The following is a 22,805-nucleotide window of genomic DNA, read 5'->3' on the forward strand; positions in this document are numbered from 1 at the left end:
AAGATATCCAACACTTCCTGTGTCCTAGGATCAGACAAACCCTTCCTTCAAGCGATATCGCATACCTAGAGAAACCCATTACAGTAGAAGAATTCACTAACACTGTCAAATCGCTTCGAATGGGTAAAAGCCCTGGTCCAGACGGGTACACTGGGAAATATTATAAATTACTCTCCTCAACACTAGCCCAACACTTCATTGCAGCATTTAACGTACAAAACTTAGCATCCTCACTGCCCAATTCGGCACTGGAGGCTAATATATCTTTAATTCCTAAATCAGGCAAAGATCCCTCACTTTGTGGAAATTATAGGCCAATTTCTTTAATTAATATTGACTTAAAAATTTTAACCAAAATACTTGCCACTAGACTAAAACCCTTTCTTCCTCTACTTATACACCAAGACCAAGCAGGTTTCATCCCCACTAGAGAAGCTAAACACAACACAACGAAAATTATAAACATCATTCACTGGGCACAGAAACACCAGATGAGCAGTGCACTGTTGGCCATAGATGCGGAAAAAGCATTTGATAGGGTTAACTGGGCACTGCTTACACATACAATGAGTCACTTAGGCTTTGGTGCCCGATGGATGACTTGGCTGTCTACCATCTACTCAGTTCCGACGGCAAGAATTCGCATCAATGGCCAACTCTCTCGCCCAGTCACAATTACGAACGGTACAAGACAGGGGTGCCCTCTTTCCCCTCTCCTGTTCGTCCTAGTTTTAGAGCCCTTTTTACAAGGGATCAGAGATAATAATCTTATCCAAGGAGTTCGAATTGCAAACTGCGAATACAAGGTTACGGCGTTTGCAGACGACCTCCTGTTCACCATCTCTAACCCTCTTACCACCTTACCACACATCCTCGCAGAAATGAAGACTTATGGTATGGTTTCCAACTTTCAAGCCAACCTGTCTAAATGTGAACTAATGCCCATATGCTCCCCCTCCTCCCACAATAAAATACTCTGGGAAAACTTTCATTTCTCTTGGGCCCCTCACTCAATCAAATACTTAGGAGTTCACATTCCGTCAAACCTAAACAACCTCTTCGATCTTAACTTTCCTCCCCTATTGAAATCCATTGTCCGGGACCTACAATCATGGCAGAAGCCTTGCTTTGGCTGGTTCTGTAGATCTAATATAATAAAGATGAACATCTTGCCACGACTATTATACCCGCTTCAAACATTGCCCATCACAGTACCAAACAAGTTTTTCAAAACAATCAGATCCTTAATTAATAACTTTATATGGACCAACAAGCATCCACGTTTAGCCCTCTCAACGCTAAACAACCCTAGGGAACAAGGAGGAATCAATCTCCCGGACCTTGAAACATACCACAAAGCAACCCACCTGGCCCGAATTTATGAATGGACACGAACTAATTCGAACCTGCACTGGGTACAGATTGAAAACGCAGCTTCGCTGATACCCTTGCTATTAAGACCTTGGCTATTCACAAACCCAGCCCAACGCCATCTCACAATTGATAATCACCCCACGATTAGGCCCACTCTTCAAATCTGGCAGAAACTAATCAAAGTATCATCAATTGCCCCGCACCCCTCCCCCCTCTACCCTCTCACACACAATCCAGATTTCCAGAGAGGGCAATCAGGGAACTCGTACGACCTCTACCATTCTGGTGAGGCCTTGCAACTTAAAGACGTCACCGACACCGACAATAACATAAAAGCCTTAACTCAACTATTACCCAATACGATCCCAACAGGCAACCAGCGATTACAATATGCCCAACTGATCCATTTCATTAAAAGCGCTAACCTCCTTCTTACGGAGAAAAGACCAATGACTGACTTTGAACTACTTTGTACTGACCACACAATCACAAAGAAATTACTTTCTACCATGTATAAACTAATAAGGAAATCTAGAGATATATCTTTACCCACTTGCACAGGCCATTGGATGGAGGAACTGCAAATAGACATACCTCAAACAGATTGGAGAACCATTTTTATAACAGCACACAAATCCACTTCATCCACTGCAGCTCAAGAAAGCAACTATAAGCGCATCACCCGCTGGCATTACACCCCAGCCAAACTTCAAAAAATACATAAGCTAACACAACAGACATGCTGGAGATGCAAACACGAGTTAGCGCATCATGCCCACATTTGGTGGCTCTGTCCACAAATAGCAACATTTTGGAAAAGGATACAGGTCATAACACAGCTGATACTTGCTACTACCGTTCCGCTTACACCGCAACATTACTTATTCTCCTTAGCCCCTCCAGGTATGAGCAAAAACAAAGCCTCGCTGTTCAACTTCTTAGTAATGGCGGCGTCACAACTTATCCCTATTTACTGGAAGCAGACGCAGATCCCCTCTATCAGAGAGTGGATTAGTAAAGTAGACGAGGTCAGACAAATGGAAGAAATAACCTATGCGCAAACTAAAAATTATCAAACCTTTACAAAAATTTGGAAGCCATGGCTGCACTTCCTTGCAACTAAAGGCATCGACTACTCAAAGCCCCAACCTGCCTAAGTTTCCTCCTTCCTCCCCTCTCTCCCCCCCCTCCTCCCCCCCACGTAACTCATGCTATTTACCATCCTAACGCCCACTTTACACACATTCTAATGTCACTCTCCTAGCTCAGTAAGGCTACACACACATTTAATGTAATGCTTGAATCTACCCAATGTTTTTGTCCAAACGATTTCATTGATTTACTCATTTAATCCCTGCCATAACTGGCAACACTGCAACAACTGCGCCGCTCTTCTTCGTTAGGATATTTCCTGTTAATTCTATATAGTTGAATTTTGAATATTGTTTTAGATTATGGTTTCTATCTGACCAACGTGTTTATTACCTGAGTAACTACCTTGCCATGACAGTTTATTGATAAGCCTACTCACTTACTCTGTTTTAAAACTCATTTACTGTGTCCCCCACTGTAATGCATTCATGCTCTGAAAATTTATACTTTGAAACTCAAGCACTGTGTTTTCTACTGTATTGTACTCAATGGATGAAAATGCATTCTGTGACACAATTTAATGCTTTATATATCAATTGCAAAATAAAATAAAAAACTTAAAATAAAAAAAATTAAAAAAATTAAAAAAAAATAAAAAGGGGAGAGAGAAAGGATAACATAGCGTGAGTCTGTTAAGATATTAATTCCAGATATTGGAAGGGAATAATGCCAACTCACATTTAAAAGAGCCTATGATAGGACAGGCTCAAATCGCAAACAATTCTGTGCCGTCTGGTGGCACTTCACCCTTTGGTAACGTGAAAGGTTTCCCTCAGGAAAAAATATAGAAACGGAAAAACTCCTATGGTGAAGTATATAATATCTCAGTAATAGTATCACTTTAAAAAGCAGATGTATGCTCACCTTTTCCAGAGCCTCTGTTACCTGGTTCTTGGTGTACACGTAGGTGCCTCTATAGAGGGCTTAAAGGAAATAGAAGTAGAGGTGGTCAAATAGGGCTAAAAATTATATTTATTACAAATAAATAACATTGTATAAAATACAAAAGTAAAATATATTAAATTAATAAACTGGAAATGTCCCAAAATAGACCCCTCTTGCCGAAATTTGTTTCTCCCAATACCTTGGGCTTTCTCAATAGGTGTATTGGGTGTTCTTTATAATAAAGAATGCAATAATATTAATATATCACATCTCCAAAGTGAACAAAAATGAAAGAAGACCACCAGAATTCTATTACAGAAAATATAGCACAGTATGTTGATTTCCTGATCAAACATGGCAGCATTCATGAAAATGCTTATCTAGATATGATCCTATGTGTTTGGTCAGTCTTACAAATAAACTGTGAATAAAAACAGATTGAATTCAAAGCAAGCTAAAAACCCTCATACTGAAGCCCTCATTTAAATGCTCAACAGTAAATGCTGCAACAATGTATGCACTAACTATTGAATATAAAATAACAAAAGCTAACTTTCCAAAAGTATATAGCTCATAGAAGGTACCAGTTATGTATAATAGCCAATTAACAGAATCTTGTCATGGTATAGCTAAGCCAATTAGAACAATTAGAACATCAAACATATTGTAAATACATATTGTAAATAATAAAATGAAAAAAGGGATACCATTTATAATAAACTCAAGTGTAAAACAAAGAAAAAATAAATAAATAAAAAGTAACTATATTACAAAACTGGTTCCCCATGAGGGTATGCACAGGCAACAATCCCTAAAAGAAATACTAAAAGAGTTCTATCTACTAACCTCTAACAAAATAGTGAATAACTGTAGTAAAATATGTAATGTTTTACTAGATATGAAAATTACTAAGTATAGTCTATTAACCTAAAAATTATATCCATAGACTTCTATTCTGGACCACAAAGATGAGAATCATTTAAAAAAATAGCTAATTGAAAAAAAAATGGGGTAATATTAAATAGCAAGAATATAAAAATGTGAGTGTAGGTGAATATAGTACAAAAGAAAAATGTATGCAAAATTATTCAAATATAAACATGCACACATACATCCCTGTATATGTAATAAACCAACATAAAATACCCAATATGAACACCAGTGGAAATAGAGTAAATAACGCTTTTGATCTTCATATTATGTTTAGATTTTTCACTTTCTTCTTGAAAAATGCATAAAAAACATAAAATCTACAAGATGAAAATACAAGAGGACTACAATAGTGCAATAAATAATGTCAGCATAAGGTTAGGGGATATATTGCACTCACAGACTTAAAATAGAATGATGATAGTATAAAATATACATTTGCAGAACTTTTCTTTCTTCTCGTTATCCAATACGTAGCTTAGAGGAGAGAAGAATAGACAGATATATAGTGCAACAGTGTATAAAAAAAAATCAGTTAGCACTTTATTAGATTGCACTCACAGGATAAAATATCGTCAAAACCAGTCATGAGGAGGGGCGTGGCCTGGAGCTCTAACGGAGCAGCCACATGTTAGAGTAGCTCCGTGCTACAGAGGCCTAAACTAAGCAACACGGACATCCGAAACCAAGAAAAATCCCACCACAACGGTGTCCCAGCAGAAAGGCAGGCGCCAGGTGGACAAGGGAGACAAAAATAACTTCTTTAATGTCCAGAACACTCAGAACAAACAAACAAGCGTGCAGGACGAAGCGCAAGATGGCGCCGAACAAGACTCCGGTGACATGCATGAAAGCCCACCAACGGAGCTGCCGGTGACTCAGGGGATATCACAACGCATGCTGGATACTATGCACGACAAGCTGCAATACACACTACAAACCGCCCTGAAAGAAATCAAGACAGACATCCAAGACCTGGGCACAAGAACATCAACACTGGAGGACAAAATGGCGGATCAGATGGAGGCTTATAATGTCTTGCGCGCGGACATGTAAGAAATGCACGAAAACATGCTCGCATTTGAAAAGAAAATCGCGGACATAGAGGACAGGTCAGAAACCTCCGGATTAATGGAGACGGTGGGGCTGACGGAGCACACCTACAGGGCCTATTTAAACTCCTTGCACCGGACCTACCTCAGGACATGCTCCTGTTGGACCGCTATCACAGGGCCCCGAAGCCTAGATTCTTAACAACGGAGGCGCCGAGAGACGTGTTGGTGCACCTGCATTACTTTCACTTCAAAGAGGTGATCATGCAAACCAGCAGGCAGCGCCCGACCATCCCGGCGCCATACCAAGGAACCGCAATCTATGCGGACATCTCAGCGGCCACCCTGAAAAAGAGGAAGACCTTTGCTCCTATAACAGAAATACTCCGGCAGCACAAGAAACCATATCGATGGGGCTTCCCAGTTAAGCTCTTGGTCTCGAACGAAGGCAAGATCTCGGCCATAGGAACACCTGAAGCAGACCTAAAGGCTCTCCAGGAGTGGGGAATAACACCTCCGCGTACCACAACACCGTTAACAGATCGAAGTAGACCCACGCCATCATGGCGGAAAGCAACCATGAACAAATAGAGGCAACAATGGAAAGTGGCAAGTACAACACAAAGACTGTGGGACTTCCTAATTTACTTTAGGTTATTTTACTTCATTTTACTCTAATTTAAGTCATTTCATTAACAAAGGACACTTGTGATAATGCATAGGTGGGAAAGGGACGGTATACCAGTTCTCACAACTACATATTAAAAGGGAGGGCACCCTAAGATTTAAGGGTAAGCGACGCAGCCCCGTAACTCCCCAAGGGCAATACTACTCACATCACCATCAAGGGTAATAGAGTACAAACAGTGGCGAGTAGGCCACACACACGCTCCACACAGGCATGGAAGCTTATCGCTTCCTTCCCCAGGGCACCTCAGGCAGGAGCCAAGCCAAATATATGGCACTTTGTTTAGTTTCATTAGTTTTAATAGTTTATGTTTTTTCGTTTTACCCTCTTGTTTGTCACAAAATACGGATACAATACAATGAACCTCAACCCACTACCTCACCTACGGGGAAAACCCAAAACAGGGGAACACAAAACAGGGAGCGCCCAGAGAAGGAGGGACCACCCGGTTCGAATTGGCTGGGTAGGGTGGTACCCCCACATATAGGAAATGCAACACACCAGAAAAAGCAGGAAATCAAACACAAACCCCCATGAAAATATCCTCCCATAACACCAGAGTTCTCAACAGCCCCTCAAAACGCAGCTTACTACACCACGACCTGAGACAAAATAGCCAGATGTAGTGTGCTTACAAGAAACCCACTTTAAAACCAATACACACTCCCCCCTGTTTAAACAAGATTTCCCACACTAATTTCATGCCACACACTCAAACAAATCCAAAGGGACCTCCATCCTAATCAGCAAAGATGTGGCCTTTGACCTTAACCATGCAGAGGTAGATGAGGAGGGAAGATATGTCATTGTGGTGGGCACTTTCAATGATGTCGTATACACAATCACAAGCATTTACGCCCCAAACACAGAGCAAAGGAATTTCATACACAAAGTGCTCCACAAGTTAGGACCATTACAGAAAGGTATTAGCGTGATTATGTGGGGACCTCAACCATGTTATAGACCCCACGGTGGACACCACAGTGTCACCTGTTGCACCCAGAATGAGACCACTCAAACAGCATGGTAGGGCAATACAGAAATTACTACACTCACACCACTATTACGACACATGGAGAGCGACACACGTGGGGGAGAGGGGCTATACGTTCTTCTCCACGGTACATAATACATATTCCAGGATTGACAGAATACTAATGACAGGACAATATCTAGACCAAGTTCAGGAGTGTGACATCAAACAGATTACCTGGTCCGACCATGCACCGATGATGGTGACCCTAGCCGACCTATATGACTCCTCACACAGGAGCCCCTGGAGACTTAATGGATCCCTCCTAGCCGACTCCTACTTCCAGAAAACACTAGAGCAAGAATTACAACAATACTTTAGAGAAAACACAATAGCAGAAACCTTGCACAACACAATATGGCAAGCCCACAAATCGGTAGCTCGGGGCCTACTGATACAAAGGGCTGCACACCTTAAGAGAAAGTCAGACACCCAAAGACGAAAATGGCAGAAAGAGCTAGCAGACCTCACGATATTGAATCAAAGGACCCCCTCACGAGACTTAAAAGACCGCATCATCCAGATCACACACAACATCCATAACCAAGTGTTACGGTACCACCTTCCGAGCTCCAGACACAGTCGTTAGTCACTTGTATTCCCGGTTCCCCCAATAACGAGACCAAGCTCCATTATGAGGGTAAAACATGAACTGAGGACTGGAACAGCCAGCCTGCCTTTTATTTACATTTCACACACACAGGCCACACCCAAGGGGAGGCATAAAACAACCACTGGCATCGATGGTACATCCCACACATTCCCTCCCCTTGGTGTGACACATAATCTTATTATACAGGCAGTTTAGAATATATTTTTATACAACTTTCATAACTCCAAATCCATCCATCATATTCACATAAAAGGCACATATTCAGATTCAGCATACTTAAATCATAAACAGTCTCAAAAATCACACCAATCCCTTCAGGGAATCCAAAGTTACTCGAAAGTCCGTTTATGACCGACCGCAGATACCGTTTCGTGCCCAAAAGAGTTCCCTGGATTCGGGCTATACGGTCGGTCACTTGCTGGCCTAAAAATGTCTACGTCCCGTTCGAAGTGGATCGGTACTTCGACTTACGTTGTACTGTCGAAGTATCGTCGATAGTACGGGTCGGCGGATTCGAAGTTAAAATGGCCGCCGCCACGTGGCCCTTTGTCCGATGTCGGCCACCTCGAGGACTTTGGTAGCTTTAGCGCTTCGTTGGTTTCTGCTGTATTCGAAATGTCATTTGTACAAAGTCACAACCCTCCGCAGGATCTCTCAGGGACCATAAGTACTGGGCAAATCAGACGAACCCAATAGGTTTAGTCCAGCGGGATGGGTCTGTCACATGGCTCCCTCCTTGTGGAACACTCCGGCAGACCCGGCTTGACCCTGTGGCGGGTCAACTTGGGGATGACCGGACTTAGGGAGAATAGGGACGTCTATTTGCCGGGATAACCCATCCGCATTCCCATTCTGCTTACCGGGCCGGTAGCTGATAGTGAAATTATAAGGCTGCAAGGCCAAACTCCACCTCAGCAGTCTGCCATTGTCCCCAGAGACCCGGTTAAGCCAGACGAGGGGGTTGTGGTCTGTTACGAGGGAAAATTCTTGTCCGTATAGGTAGGGTCTCAGTTTCTTCAGTGCCCAGACCAGGGCTAAACACTCTTTCTCTACTGCCGCATAACTCACTTCTCGAGGTAGTAACTTTCTGCTGAGATATGCGACAGGGTGCTCTCCGCCATCCTCCCCGACCTGGCTCAGCACAGCCCCCAGTCCATACATGGAAGCGTCTGTGTGGACAAGAAAACGTTTGTTAGGGACTGGGGCAGCCAGGACAGGGGCATTCACAAGAGCCTGCTTCAGGGCTTGAAACGCGGCTTCACAAGCTGGAGACCACAGGACCTGCCTAGGTAAATTCTTTTTAGTCAAATCAGTTAGGGGCTTGGCAATCGTGCTGTAGTCGGGGACAAAACGTCGATAATAACCCGCTGTCCCTAGGAAGGCAAGCACTTGGGTCTTGGTGATAGGTGTGGGCCAGTTAGCTACTGCTTCCACCTTGGCCGGTTCGGGTCTCTGGCTCCCACAACCCACCCGGTGACCCAAGTACTGCACTTCTGCCATGCCTAAATGGCACTTGTCTGGTTTCAGAGTCAGGCCGGCGGCCCGAATCTTGTCCAGCACTACCCCTACGTGTACTAGGTGGTCTTCCCAAGACTCACTGTAAACCGCGATGTCGTCCAGGTATGCACATGCAAATCCCTGGAAGCCATCTAGGAGCCTATCCACCATACGCTGGAAGGTAGCCGGAGCGTTCTTCATCCCGAATGGCATAACCCTAAACTGGTATAGGCCAAACGGGGTGACGAAGGCCGACTTGGGGATAGCATCCTCGGCCAGGGGGATCTGCCAGTACCCTTTACATAGGTCAATGGTGGTCAGATAGCGCCCCCTGGCAATGCGGTCTAATAACTCGTCTATCCGGGGCATCGGGTAGGCGTCCGTGGTAGTCCGCTCGTTGAGCCGCCTGTAATCCACACAGAACCGGGTGGTCCCATCTTTCTTGGGTACTAGGACTACGGGCGACGCCCACGGACTATCGGAGTGCTCAATAACCCCCAGCCGGGTCATCTCCTGTATCTCCTTCCGCATTCCTTCTCGGACTGCTTCCGGGATACGGTATGGGGGTTGTCGTAGGGGGTTCTGTCCGGGTGTCTCGACCTTGTGTATAGCTAGGGGGGTGTATCCGGGTTCTTGGGAGAACGTCGCCTGCTTCTCCCACAGAAGCTGTCTTGCCTGGGTTTTCTCGGCCGGGCTTAGTCGGTCACCTAACTGTACGAGGCTAGTAAGGTCGGTCTGGGGATCCCTTTCTAGCAGGTCAGGTAAAGGTAAGTTCTCGGGGTCGTCGGTAGCTGGGGCACAAACTGCTGCAACATCCTCGGGTCGTTCCTGATACTCCTTGAGCATGTTCACATGAAAGGATCGTTGTACCCTTTCATCCGAACAGCTGGCTATGAGATAGGTAGTATCGCATACCTGAGCTAACACCTTGTACGGGCCCTGCCAAGATGCTTGCATCTTGTTTGCCTTCACAGGTTTGAGCACTAGAACCTTCTGCCCAACCTGGAAGACCCGCTGTCGAGCACCCCGATCGTACCATCGTTTCTGTTTCCCCTGGGCCGCCCGGAGATTTTCCCTTACCATCAGGGATAGTTTCTCCATGCGGTCCCGGAGTTCCAGCACATACGGTACTATGGGGGTCCCTTCTTGCTCCGTCTCCCCCTCCCAGTGTCCTCTAATGAGATCTAGGGGTCCACGAACCCTTCTCCCATAGAGTAACTCAAAGGGGGAGAACCCAGTTGATTCCTGGGGCACCTCTCTGTATGCAAATAGCAGATGAGGCAGGAATCGCTCCCAGTCTCTGCAAGTGTCAGTAAAGGTCCTCAGCATCTGTTTGAGGGTACCATTAAATCGCTCGCAGAGACCGTTAGTCTGTGGGTGATAGGGTGAACTAAGTAGCGGGTTGATGCCGCACACCTTCCACAGCTGCTGGGTGAGCACAGCGGTAAATTGGGTTCCCTGATCAGAGAGGATCTCCTGAGGGAACCCGACCCTAGTAAAGACTTTAACCAGGGCATCAGCAACCGTCTCTGCCTCTATATTAGACAGCGCTACTGCCTCTGGGTAACGGGTGGCGTAGTCTACCACAGTAAGAATATATTTCTTACCGGATGGACTAGCCCTGGCCAGTGGACCCACAATGTCAACGGCTATGCGGGAAAAGGGCTCTCCAATGATAGGCATCGGCTGTAGCCTAGCTTTTGGATGATCTCCCCGCTTACCTACCCGTTGACAAGTGTCGCACGTGCTACAATACATCCGCACATCTCGGTTAAAATTGGGCCAGAAAAAGTTTTGGGTGATTCTATGAGCTGTGCGGTGGGAACCTAGATGACCTGCTAACGGCACGTCATGCCCAATCCGCAGAATCTCCTGCCGATACTTTGCAGGTACTACTAGTTGTCGTTTCTGCGGAGGGGCATTCGGTTTCGGGGAAGGTTTCGGGATCCTGTACAGCCTATCCCCCACCCACTCGTAGTGTTCCCCACCTACTCCTTCTTCCCCAGCGTCGGCCCTGGCTCTGTACTTGGCTAACGTCGGGTCCTCCCTAGTTTCCTTCCCGTACATCTCTGAGGTATCCCAGCCGAACGGGGCCTGGTCTAAGGTACAAGTCGGGGTAGAGAGTCTTACCTGGGTCTCAGCAGCAGGTGGGCCGGCCTCAGTGGCACGGGTCTGGGCACGGGTCGTAACAGCGTCCACTGCAGCGGGGCCCATGGGAGCAAAGGCCGAAACCAGGGGGGCCAAGTCGTTGCCAAGAAGAACATCAGCGGGTAAATCCTTAATGACCCCCACATTCACGTGTCTAGCGCCCACTCCCCAATCCAAATGTACCCGGGCCACGGGTAGGCGAAATACTGCACCCCCGGCTACTCGTACTGCCACGGTATCCCCGGTATGTTGAGCTTCGGACACTAGGTGCTTTTGGAGTAAAGTCAGGGTTGCACCAGTGTCTCGTAGCCCACTGGCTTCCTTTCCGTTGACCTTTACACTCTGTCTGTGGTGTTGTCGATTGTCCTGGTGGGCAGCCTGAACAGGGTCCGCCTCATGTAATATGCCCCAGCATTCCTCTTCCTCTACACAGTGGACTGCTGGAAGAGGTGCTTGGGAAGGGGCCCCCGTGGGTTTCCTCCAGGACTGGTTCCTGTTGGCACGGTTCATCGGGCACTCCTGTCGCCTGTGCCCTAGCTGATTGCACAGGAAGCACCGAAGGGGTTCAGAGTACTCTCGGGCGTTAAACCGGGGTGGACGTTGGTACTGGGCAGACGGAGGGGGTGCGGATGGTCTGTTTATGGGAGGCTGATACGTGGCAGCGGCTGGTTGGTATTCCGCTCTGGCTGTGGCCTTGGTGATGGAATTGTCCAGTCTGCGAGCGTCAGTGTACTCATCGGCCAAGCGAGCCGCCTCGTGTAGAGTGGAAGGCTTACGGTCTCGTACCCACTCTCTGACCCCTGTCGGCAATTTGTCGAAACAATGTTCCAATAAAAACATCTGCAGCACCTCTTCTCCCGACACCGCCTGGCACCCTGCCATCCAGTGGGCGGCTGTGCGATGTACCTTGCAGGCCCATTCCACGTATGAGTCCCCAGTTGTTTTTGCAGTGTCCCGGAACCTCCTCCGGTATGCCTCGGGTGTAACGGCATACCGGGCAAGTAAAGCTTCCCTGACGGTAACATAATCCCCGATCTCCTCATCCGGAATAGCCCGAAAAGCGTCGTTGGCCCGGCCGGATAACTTGCCGGACAGTATAGCAACCCAGTCTGCCGGGGGTACCTTGTGCAGGGCACATTGCGCTCAAAATCCGCAAGGTACCCGTCAATCTCTCCTTCGGTCTCACTGAAGGCTTTGAAGGCCGCAAATGGCACTTTCTGTTTGTCCCCCGGGTTTGCTGTGACTGGGGCCGCTGCAGCACCGTTTTGGCGTAGCAGGCTGGCCTCCACAGCGGCTTGAACCTGGGTGACGATCTCCGCGGAGGGGTTGGGGCCATAATGGGCCAGCCTAATTCTTACCGCCCGGTCAAATCTTGCCTCCTCGGGGGTTCTGTCGTCTGGGCTGGGTCCATTGGTTCCCTCTGCCGCTGGTACTCCATCCATTTCCAGCAATAAAGCAATAATGTCCCTCTTCTTGAGGTTACTGGCCTGTCCGCCCCTTTGTTCCAATAAGTCTTTTAAGGTAGCTCTTCTCAGGTTTTGGTATTGTAGTTCCATTTATTCTTGGTCGTAGCGGTTTCTTTGGGCGTTGAAGATCATCCCACCGCTGCCACCAGTTGTTACGGTACCACCTTCCGAGCTCCAGACACAGTCGTTAGTCACTTGTATTCCCGGTTCCCCCAATAACGAGACCAAGCTCCATTATGAGGGTAAAACATGAACTGAGGACTGGAACAGCCAGCCTGCCTTTTATTTACATTTCACACACACAGGCCACACCCAAGGGGAGGCATAAAACAACCACTGGCATCGATGGTACATCCCACACATTCCCTCCCCTTGGTGTGACACATAATCTTATTATACAGGCAGTTTAGAATATATTTTTATACAACTTTCATAACTCCAAATCCATCCATCATATTCACATAAAAGGCACATATTCAGATTCAGCATACTTAAATCATAAACAGTCTCAAAAATCACACCAATCCCTTCAGGGAATCCAAAGTTACTCGAAAGTCCGTTTATGACCGACCGCAGATACCGTTTCGTGCCCAAAAGAGTTCCCTGGATTCGGGCTATACGGTCGGTCACTTGCTGGCCTAAAAATGTCTACGTCCCGTTCGAAGTGGATCGGTACTTCGACTTACGTTGTACTGTCGAAGTATCGTCGATAGTACGGGTCGGCGGATTCGAAGTTAAAATGGCCGCCGCCACGTGGCCCTTTGTCCGATGTCGGCCACCTCGAGGACTTTGGTAGCTTTAGCGCTTCGTTGGTTTCTGCTGTATTCGAAATGTCATTTGTACAAAGTCACAACCCTCCGCAGGATCTCTCAGGGACCATAAGTACTGGGCAAATCAGACGAACCTAATAGGTTTAGTCCAGCGGGATGGGTCTGTCACACCAAGCATTAGATAGAACAGGTCAGCGCCTAGACAAACTCAAAGCAACCCAATACACACAGGGTAACAAGGCAAGCAAACTAGTAGCCCAACGCCTCAAAACAATACAAACCAAACAAAAGATAGCATATCTCCAATCGGACAATGGGCACAAGATCACGGCACCTAAAGATATAAGCAATGTCTTTGCCAAATACTACACATCCCTATACAATCTAGCAGATGATAAGCAAACTCAACAACCGCAGCCACAAGCCATTAGCGAATACCTGATCAAGATCCCACTACCCACACTCACACCCCAACAACAACAGGTCCTATCCTCCCCCGTCACCAAAAAGGAAGTGACCGAGGCAATCCAGAGGCTACCGACAGGCAAAGTCCCTGGCCCAGACGGCTTCGCCAACTGCTATTACAAAACACCACCCTTACACCATACTTAACTAGCGCATACACGAAGCCACCAACAACAGACAACTGCCACATGAAACACTGCTGGCACACATTATAACCCTTCCTAAACCAGGAAAACCACCCACCTGCCCCCAAAATGTCCTCCCCATCTCCCTGTTAAATACTGATGCTAAGCTGTATGCCAAAATATATGACCAACGACTCAGCAACATACTCCCACACATCATTCACAATGACCAAGTGGGATTTGTAAAGGGCAGGCAAGGGGGGGACAATATCAGAAAAGTATTAGACATCATACACAGCGCCAAGCGCATGAAGGTAGGTAGCGTGGTGGTGGCCTTAAATGCAGAAAATGCCTTCGACCGGCTGGGATGGCATTTCCTTAAGGCGGTCCTAACAAAGTTTGGGATGCCGGAGGTCTTCCTCTCAGTGGTCGGGGCCCTTTACAACAAACCTACTGCTAGAGTAGTAAACGCGGGGTTCATGTCGGACCCCTTCCAAATAACTAATGGCTTGCGGCAAGGGTTCCCACTATCCCCACTATTATACGTATTGGCCCTGGAGCCGCTGGCAGTGGCAATAAGGCAACATACCTCTATACATGGGGTGAAGGTGGGAGATAGGGAATATAAAGCAAACTTATTTGCCGATGATATACTGCTCACTCTAACACATTCATACTCTGACATTCATACTACAAACTCAACATCACTAGGCACAAGCAATGGTGATAGGCATACAGACAGACGCCCTGGACAGACTTAAAACGGCGTTCAAATTTGACTGGAGGTCCGACCACATTACTTTCCTGGGCATTGACATCCCGGCCCATCTACACAAGCTTCTAGACAAAAATTACACAAAACTCAAAAAGGGGCTAGATAGCTGGGAGGGTAAATACTTATCCTGGGTGGGGAGAATGGCAGCAATAAAGATGATGTTGCTGCCGAAACTACAGTACTTGCTACGAACACTACCCATAAAACTACAGAAAACCTACCTAACGGCTATACAAAGACTCTTTGGAGGGGGCGCTAGGACTGCCAAACATTCACACATACTTCAGAGCAGCACAACTAACAGCAGTTAAGGTGTCCACAGCAGAAGGGGAGGCCCCACAATGGACACAGCTAGAGGCACATGGGGTGGGAGGACAGGGTCTATACAACCTCTTCTGGCTCCCAAACAACCTCCGCCCAACACATATAGACCCCTCCCGACCACCACACTAACTCTGACAATCTGGGATGAGATAAGACATAGAGAGAAAGACAAAGGAGGTATATCACCACATGCCCCAATATCTACAGTGGCAATGGGAATTCTAACATTCGACCACAAGCTTTGGAAGGAGGGAGGCTGTACCACAATCAAACACTTATACACGGATGGGAAGATAAAGCCCTTCCCTGAACTCCAAATGTCATACAACCTACCCAACAAAGCTATATTCCTGTACCTACAATTGAAATCGTTCCTTGGGGGGGTCAAGGTACAAAACCTAGCACAGCAACAAGAACACAGAGTAGAGCAAATACGCTTGTCACCCAAGCCGGCCAAACAAACCCTTTCAGCACTATACAATGTGCTCTAACAAGATGAGGCAGAGGCCACATTTCAAGAGGCATGGCATAAAGACCTAGGGTACACCATACAACAACCAGACTGGGAAAGGGCATTCACAATTCACAAAGGCAACACGATGTGCACCACACATCTAGAGACAATTAGAAAACTTCAATATAGGTGGTACATGGTGCCCGAAAGGCTATCTATGATTTACCCGAACTCACCAAACGTGTGTTGGAGATGCGGAGCACAGGGAGGTATGATGATACATGTTTGGTGGTCATGCACCAGGTTAAAAGCATTTTGGGGTGAGGTAGAAGGCATGGCAGGACACTTGTCGGGCAGAAGGTGGCCACTAAGCCTTGAACAATGTGTGCTATTCATGTTTCCCAGGACACTGGACAGGGTGGAGGGAAAACTAATTTTCCAACTGCTGATAGCGGTGGTGATGCTTATAGCCAGAGCCTGGAAATCCACGACAACACCATCGAGAAAGACCCTCATTAAACAAACCTCACTTAACTGGGAATATGAACTAATAGCTTCCAAGCATCTGAAACCACAAAAACACACCGCACTAGCAGGAGGAGATGGAAGGAATATAAGAAACAGGTAGCCACGGCCCAAAACCTAACAACCCCAAGAGCAAGCTAGAAAAGCAAATAGCATGAACAGCCACATAGATAAGGCTAGGGCAAACCACACCAAACATAGGAGGGAAAACACTGCTGCACCTAGTAATAAACCCAGTGTCAATACATAACACCTCAAAGACAGGCATGAGACGCCACAAGTGGACAAAAAGCAAATTAAACAATAGAGAGTGGAGATGAGTTTTAAGATGAGTATCCCGAGGAGGGGGTAAAGAAAAGTTGAGGATGAAAATATGTGTATGTACAATCCTTATGATGTAAACAAATGTTCCTGCACGAATCCCACCTGTTTTATTTTCTGTACCCTGGCGAGCAGGCGCTGCAACCTGAATATGACAAACAAAATAATAAAATATATGTCAAATAAAAAAAATAAAAAAGCAGTCATGAGTCATCAACGAGACTATCCACAACAGGTGTACCAGGAGTAATTCCAATTCATGTCCAGCCCCCAGTGCTGTATACTAGACAGGGCAGGAATGAACTTCCAGGCTGAAAGCAAGAACCAAGGCGACCATGTGCGAGACATGGTCTGTATGTTGTCTGTATGTTGCGGTGATATCCGTGACAATCTGAGAGTCAAATAGAACCGTCAAACACTGTGCTTACAGCGCAGTTTGACCCATTCAAATTTTTGGGGTGATAAAAAGTAAATTTGGGGTGTGCACTTCATATCTGAGAGTCAAATAGAACCGTCAAATACTGTGGTTACAGCGCAGTTTGACCAATTCAATTTTTTTTTGGGTGCTAAAGAGTACATTTGCAGCCTGCACTTCATATCTGACAGTCAAATAGAACCGTCAAATACCAATATAACAATATTGTAATTCTGGGGCAATACCCTCACAAGTCAAACTGAGAGGTTAGTTTATAGGGAAAACTGTTGCCTGGAGGAAATTCTAAAAAAATTTCCATATGTCCTTTGCAGACTTTACGTGCTAAAAAAAACAGGTGCCAACTGATGTGGCTTTCTGCAGTGTGCATACCGGCAAGGAGGGCAGGGTTGAGGAGTGAGTGGAAGATTATGTGGAGGATGATGAGGTCCTAGACCCCACATGGAATCAAGGTCATGCGAGTGATGTGTGCAGTTTGGAGGAAGAGGTGCTGGTCGCACAGTGGCACCAGCACAGCATAAGAGGGAGCAGGGTGCAAAAGCGGAGTGGCTGTCCAATAGCGCTCGTCGGCATGTATTAGCTCGAGAATTACCCCAGTTATCCAAGTAACAGATGGAGCGATCAAATGATCCACAATAGAGTTGAGCGAACCCGAATTGCAAAGTTCGGGTTCGTATCAGATTAAAGAGCCATTTGAAGTTTCACATTGAGGGCCGCAGTCCGGTGACCGGGACCCAGACACTGTATGGGCGGCGGTTGGACGACCGGGACCCAGTATGCCTGATGTTGAAGTTAGGAGTCACAGTGTGGAATGGATTAGTAGGGTCTGGTGCAGGGTAACCGCACACCCCCTGCTGTTGAGCACCAGCGTTTGTGTGGCCTCATCCCAGGACCCTGATGCAGCTTCAGTAAAAAGAGTACTGGATACCAGAAGCCATCACCAGACTGATCCGCAACTTGGAACAGGATGTGACATTCACTGTAGAAGCTGTGCGCACTTTCGGCGTTCTCACCCTGCTGCTGCTCGCCTGTCTGCAGCATAACTTTGGACTTCCCGCTCACCGCCTCATATGCGACGTGCCCTTGAACATGCTGGAGAGACTGTGCGAGCAGCAGCAGGCGATAGTGGAGTTTCAGCTGCAGCACGCATGGGTCAGTCGCTCTGCACCAGACTTGCCCTCCAATTGATCCTAGTTAAAGGATTTCAAGTTGACTCACGACAATTACAATGTCTCTAAAGAGTCCTGTATTGTTATTTGTCGTCACTACCTCCCCGCGTCACCCTCAGTCCCTGCATTGGCTTTCCTTATGATATATGGCCCAATTTAAAATTCTGGTTCTTGCTTTCAAATCTGTGTATAATGCTGCTCCTACCTATCTATCCTCCCTAATACACAAACATGTCCCGTCTCGGCTCCTACACTCTGCCGAAGACCTATGTCTATCCTCTGTTTGTACTCCCGCCTCTGATGATCGCCTTTAAGACTTCTCTAGGGCTGCACCATTCCTGTGGAACTTTCTTCCATTCTCTGTTAGATGCTCACCCAGTCTCCACTCTTTCAAAAAACATTAAAAGCTCCCTTCATTACAAAAGCTCGCCAATTAAACTGTTAATAGCTCCCAATTGAGTCCTTTCCTGCAACAGTCATAAAAAAACAAAACACTAAGTCGTCAGTGAATACTATTCTATCAATCTACTTCTCTAATACTATCCTTAGCTTTTGTGTTACTTTACCCCTCTAGCACGTAAGCTCATTGAGCAGGGCCCTCAACCCTTCTGTTCCTGTGCGTTCAACTTGTCTGGTTACAATTACATATTTGTTTGTACACATATTGTAAAGCACTGCGGAGTTTGTTTGTGTTTTAAAAATAATGATAATAATAACAATTAATATACAGAACAAACTTATGAAGATCTTATAGGTCCTCCAGAGCACCAAGTTCATGCCAAAAGGACTATTAGACCAGATATTCTTAGTTTCCCTATAATAAAAAAAGATGTTAGTATAACTGGGCGCAAACACGGTGCCCATAACTGTACCCTTTAATTGAAGGAAAGAATTCTGAATTAAAAATAAAAAATATATATTTTTATTTAATTTTTTTTCAATTTTTTATTTTTTTATTTTCATTTTTACGTTTTTTTACTAAAAGGATTTTTTATTTCATTTATTTTTGCGTGTTTTCTTTTTTTATTTATATTTTACTAATACTATGTTTATTAATTAGTTCATTTTATTGTAATAGTTTCGGATACATATATTCCTTAGTTATTTAATTAATGATAGTTGACATTAGAACTGAACAACACATATGTTCTTATATTTTATATGGGATCTAATTTTTGGATGGAAGTTTCCTTATGGATCTTTTCCTAATGGATAATTAGATTATACTTTGGACTACAACGTGTTTTTTTGGGGGGGGATTCTTATTACGTGATGTGACGATACTGCTTAAATATCGCCTTTGGGTATTATTTTTACATAACTTGCACCACTAAATGCTAGGATTCATCTTTGGTAGCGTATGCAGGATATACTGAGCTGATATCTGGTTACATTATGATATTCTATCCATCGAGTCTTCTGTCATTACTCTTATTAGTAATTACTCTACAGAGGAAAATTAACTACCATATATTGTAAGACCACAAGGAATAGACAAACCAGCTTCTTTCTTGGCAACTAAACAGAACTCATGCTCTGACTCTCTATTTATTGTTTCCAGATAAAGCTTACATACATCACAGTAAAATAAACATTACACAAAACTTTCACCAATGGGATTATAGAACAGGGCACAGGAATAGAACTGAAAAGCTACAAAGTGATTTCCGTAACGAGAGTAGGTGGTCTTCTAGTTCTTGAAGTTTTTGTCTTTTGTGTCTGGTGACCAGTTTACCTCTTATTATGGTCCTGTGTGCCGCCTATATTGTGCTCAACGAAGGGTACGAAGTCTTTATTTACCATGAAATAGTCCCTGAGTTCATGTTGTATGGCCTGTCTGATGTTGGGGTTATGAAGTAAGGTGGGGTTTAGTCGCCAGGACCATGATCTCGCCGTCAAGGGGATCTCGATTGTGAGGGATATGTCTGCATGGTCGGAGCATGCGATTGTTCAAATTGAGGAATTTGTGGTCTGGGGCAGAAAGGAGGGGGAGATCAGGAACATGTCGATCCTGGAGTATGAGGAGTGTGGATTCGAGTAAAAGGTGAAGTCTGGGACTGTGGGATGTTGTAATCTCCAGATATCCTGTAGGCCGGATTGATGTGTAAAGTTTAAAAGTGCCTTGTCGAACTTGGTGCGGGGGTAGTTTTGTTAGTCATGGAGCGTTTCCAATCTATTTGAGGGGCCATGACCGCATTGAAATCCCTGCCGACTATCATGTGGTGGGAGGTAGATAGTTTTAGGTGGGCCCGCGTGGCTGACCAGAAGGGAGGGTTGGGGGTGTTGGGGGCGTATAAAGATGTGATTGCATATTTGTCTTTACAGTGATGGCCTGCCATGGTCAGGAATCTACACTGAGGGTCGGACAATGTATTTAAATATGATTTATGGATCAGGGTGGCCATTCCATTGTGTTTACCTTTCCGGGAGTTAGCTTAGTGGCATTCTGTGAAGTTTCTGTTCTTTAGGGAGAAGGGTCTGGTGTTTTCGTTATGTGTTTCATGTGTTCTGTTCGCCCAATGGAGTAGTTGGTGTTTCTTTTCCTGGGCTGTTTAGGCCCCTGCAATTGAGAGAGATGCAGGAGATTGTCTTCGGCATGTTTGATTATGTGTGTCTGGTCGAGTGGGGGTGGCCGGACCCGCAGAGCAGGATGGGGTATGGGAGGGGGAAGGAGTAAGAGAGCAGGGGGGGAGGTTGCAGGGGGGGTGGTATGTGGAGTGAGGTGGGTGACACTTGGTCTTACGGTTCTGCTGCCAGGTGGTATACAAACAGAATATGTGAACACAACCCCAGTGAAAAAAGTATATAAACTTAAAACAAACCGGAACTTCCCTGTAATAGGTGAAGTATCCAGATAGGTCCCCAAATACTTCCTCCTGTCTTCAGCAAATGTATATAGATAAAATAGGTGATAATCTGCTAAATACAGATAAAATGGAAAAACATAGCGTTTAACTGTGTGAAGGTGAGTGATACTCAGTGAATTACAATTGGCCACTCACAAATTTTCAGATGGAAAACAGCCTTGAATGAAATCCTTTCTTCAATGGTCACTGTACTTTCCCATCTTCACACTCCCATCATAGGGTTGGAATATGTAGCTCAGAAAGAGAAATATACAAAAGATGTAGTGCACTTCCAGAATGTAGTACAAATTTTTTGATGATAATCATAATCTTGTTTTCATTGATGTACAAACATTTTTCATTGATGTACAAAAATAATCATAATCTTGTTTTTATTGATGTACCAAGTCCCTGAGGAAGTCCGGTTTTAGGATGAAACGCGTAGGACGCCCAGTGGTGATTTGTTTTATACCTATATGTAAGTTATTAAAAAAAAATCGTACTACATTCTGGAAGTGCACTACATCTTTTGTATATTTCTCTTCCTGAGCTACATATTCCAACCCTATGATGGGAGTGTGAAGATGGGAAAGTACAGTGACCATTGAAGAAAGGATTTCATTCAAGGCTGTTTTCCATCTGAAAATTTGTGAGTGACCAATTATAATTCACTGAGTATCACTCACCTTCACACAGTTAAACGCTATGTTTTTCCATTTTATCTGTATTTAGCAGATTATCCCCTATTTTATCTATATATAGGTGGTATAAGGGGACTGTGGTAGTGCCGGGACAGTGGTGGTGCCTGTAGGATGGGTTCATGTGTGTGTAATGCCCTGGAAGGGGCTTGTGTATGTGGGGTGAAGTAGAGTGGAGGAAGGCTTTCACGTTCTCGACTCCCCCTCCCCATGCACCAGGTGCAAATTTCCACTCACGGTTTTGTAGAGTGTCCTGTTATAGGGTGAGTCATGTACCGTGCGTTGTCCCTCCGTTTGTTCATGTGGAAAGGATTAGTAAATACCAATCTTTGAGTCTGAGTTCTGGAAAGAAGGGTGGGTGGCTCGTGAAGAAGCCATCTGTAACATAATATGACAACATAAAGATACATTTTGGCAACCTATATACCGTAGAACACATTGTTAAACAGTATTAAACATTTTTAAAACATTTCAATCTCTGTATTCAGGCCTGTGAACTTCAGCACTGGGTTTGTAATTGGAGGAAGGCCATAGTACCCCTGTGTGTCCCTGGTCAGAGGCTTTCAATTTCTCGGTGGTGAAACCAGGGGCGGACTGACCACTCGGGCACATCGGTCATGGACCGAGGGCCCGAGGCAGCCAGGGGCCCGGCCGCACAGCCATGCTCCATCTGGAGAGATCAGAGATCTCTCCAACTGGAACGGCAAAAAAAAAAAAAAATCCTTTAATAGGTTGCTGGGGCCCCTGATGCAGCGCAGGGCCCCAGCAACCTACCGCTCTTTAAATCTCCCCCCCCCTTACCCTCACATGAGACCTGGCAGCTTCACCAGCTCTCTGCCAGGTCTCCTTCTCCCTGTCCCATGCGGCTCTGTGTGATGGGGAGAGGCGGGGCCAGGAAGTGACCTCACTTGACCTCACTTTCCAGCAAATTCTCTTTTGCTGGAAAGTGATGGAGACGAGTGATAACATCTCATGGGGTGGCTATATTGAGGCTCGGGGGGGCGTAGGGCCTGGTGTGCTCTGTCCATCTCCAGGTCTCTTGCAGTAAGTTCTGGTGCCAAG

Source organism: Pelobates fuscus, chromosome 8 (assembly GCF_036172605.1).
Source record: "Pelobates fuscus isolate aPelFus1 chromosome 8, aPelFus1.pri, whole genome shotgun sequence".
Taxonomy (NCBI): domain Eukaryota; kingdom Metazoa; phylum Chordata; class Amphibia; order Anura; family Pelobatidae; genus Pelobates; species Pelobates fuscus.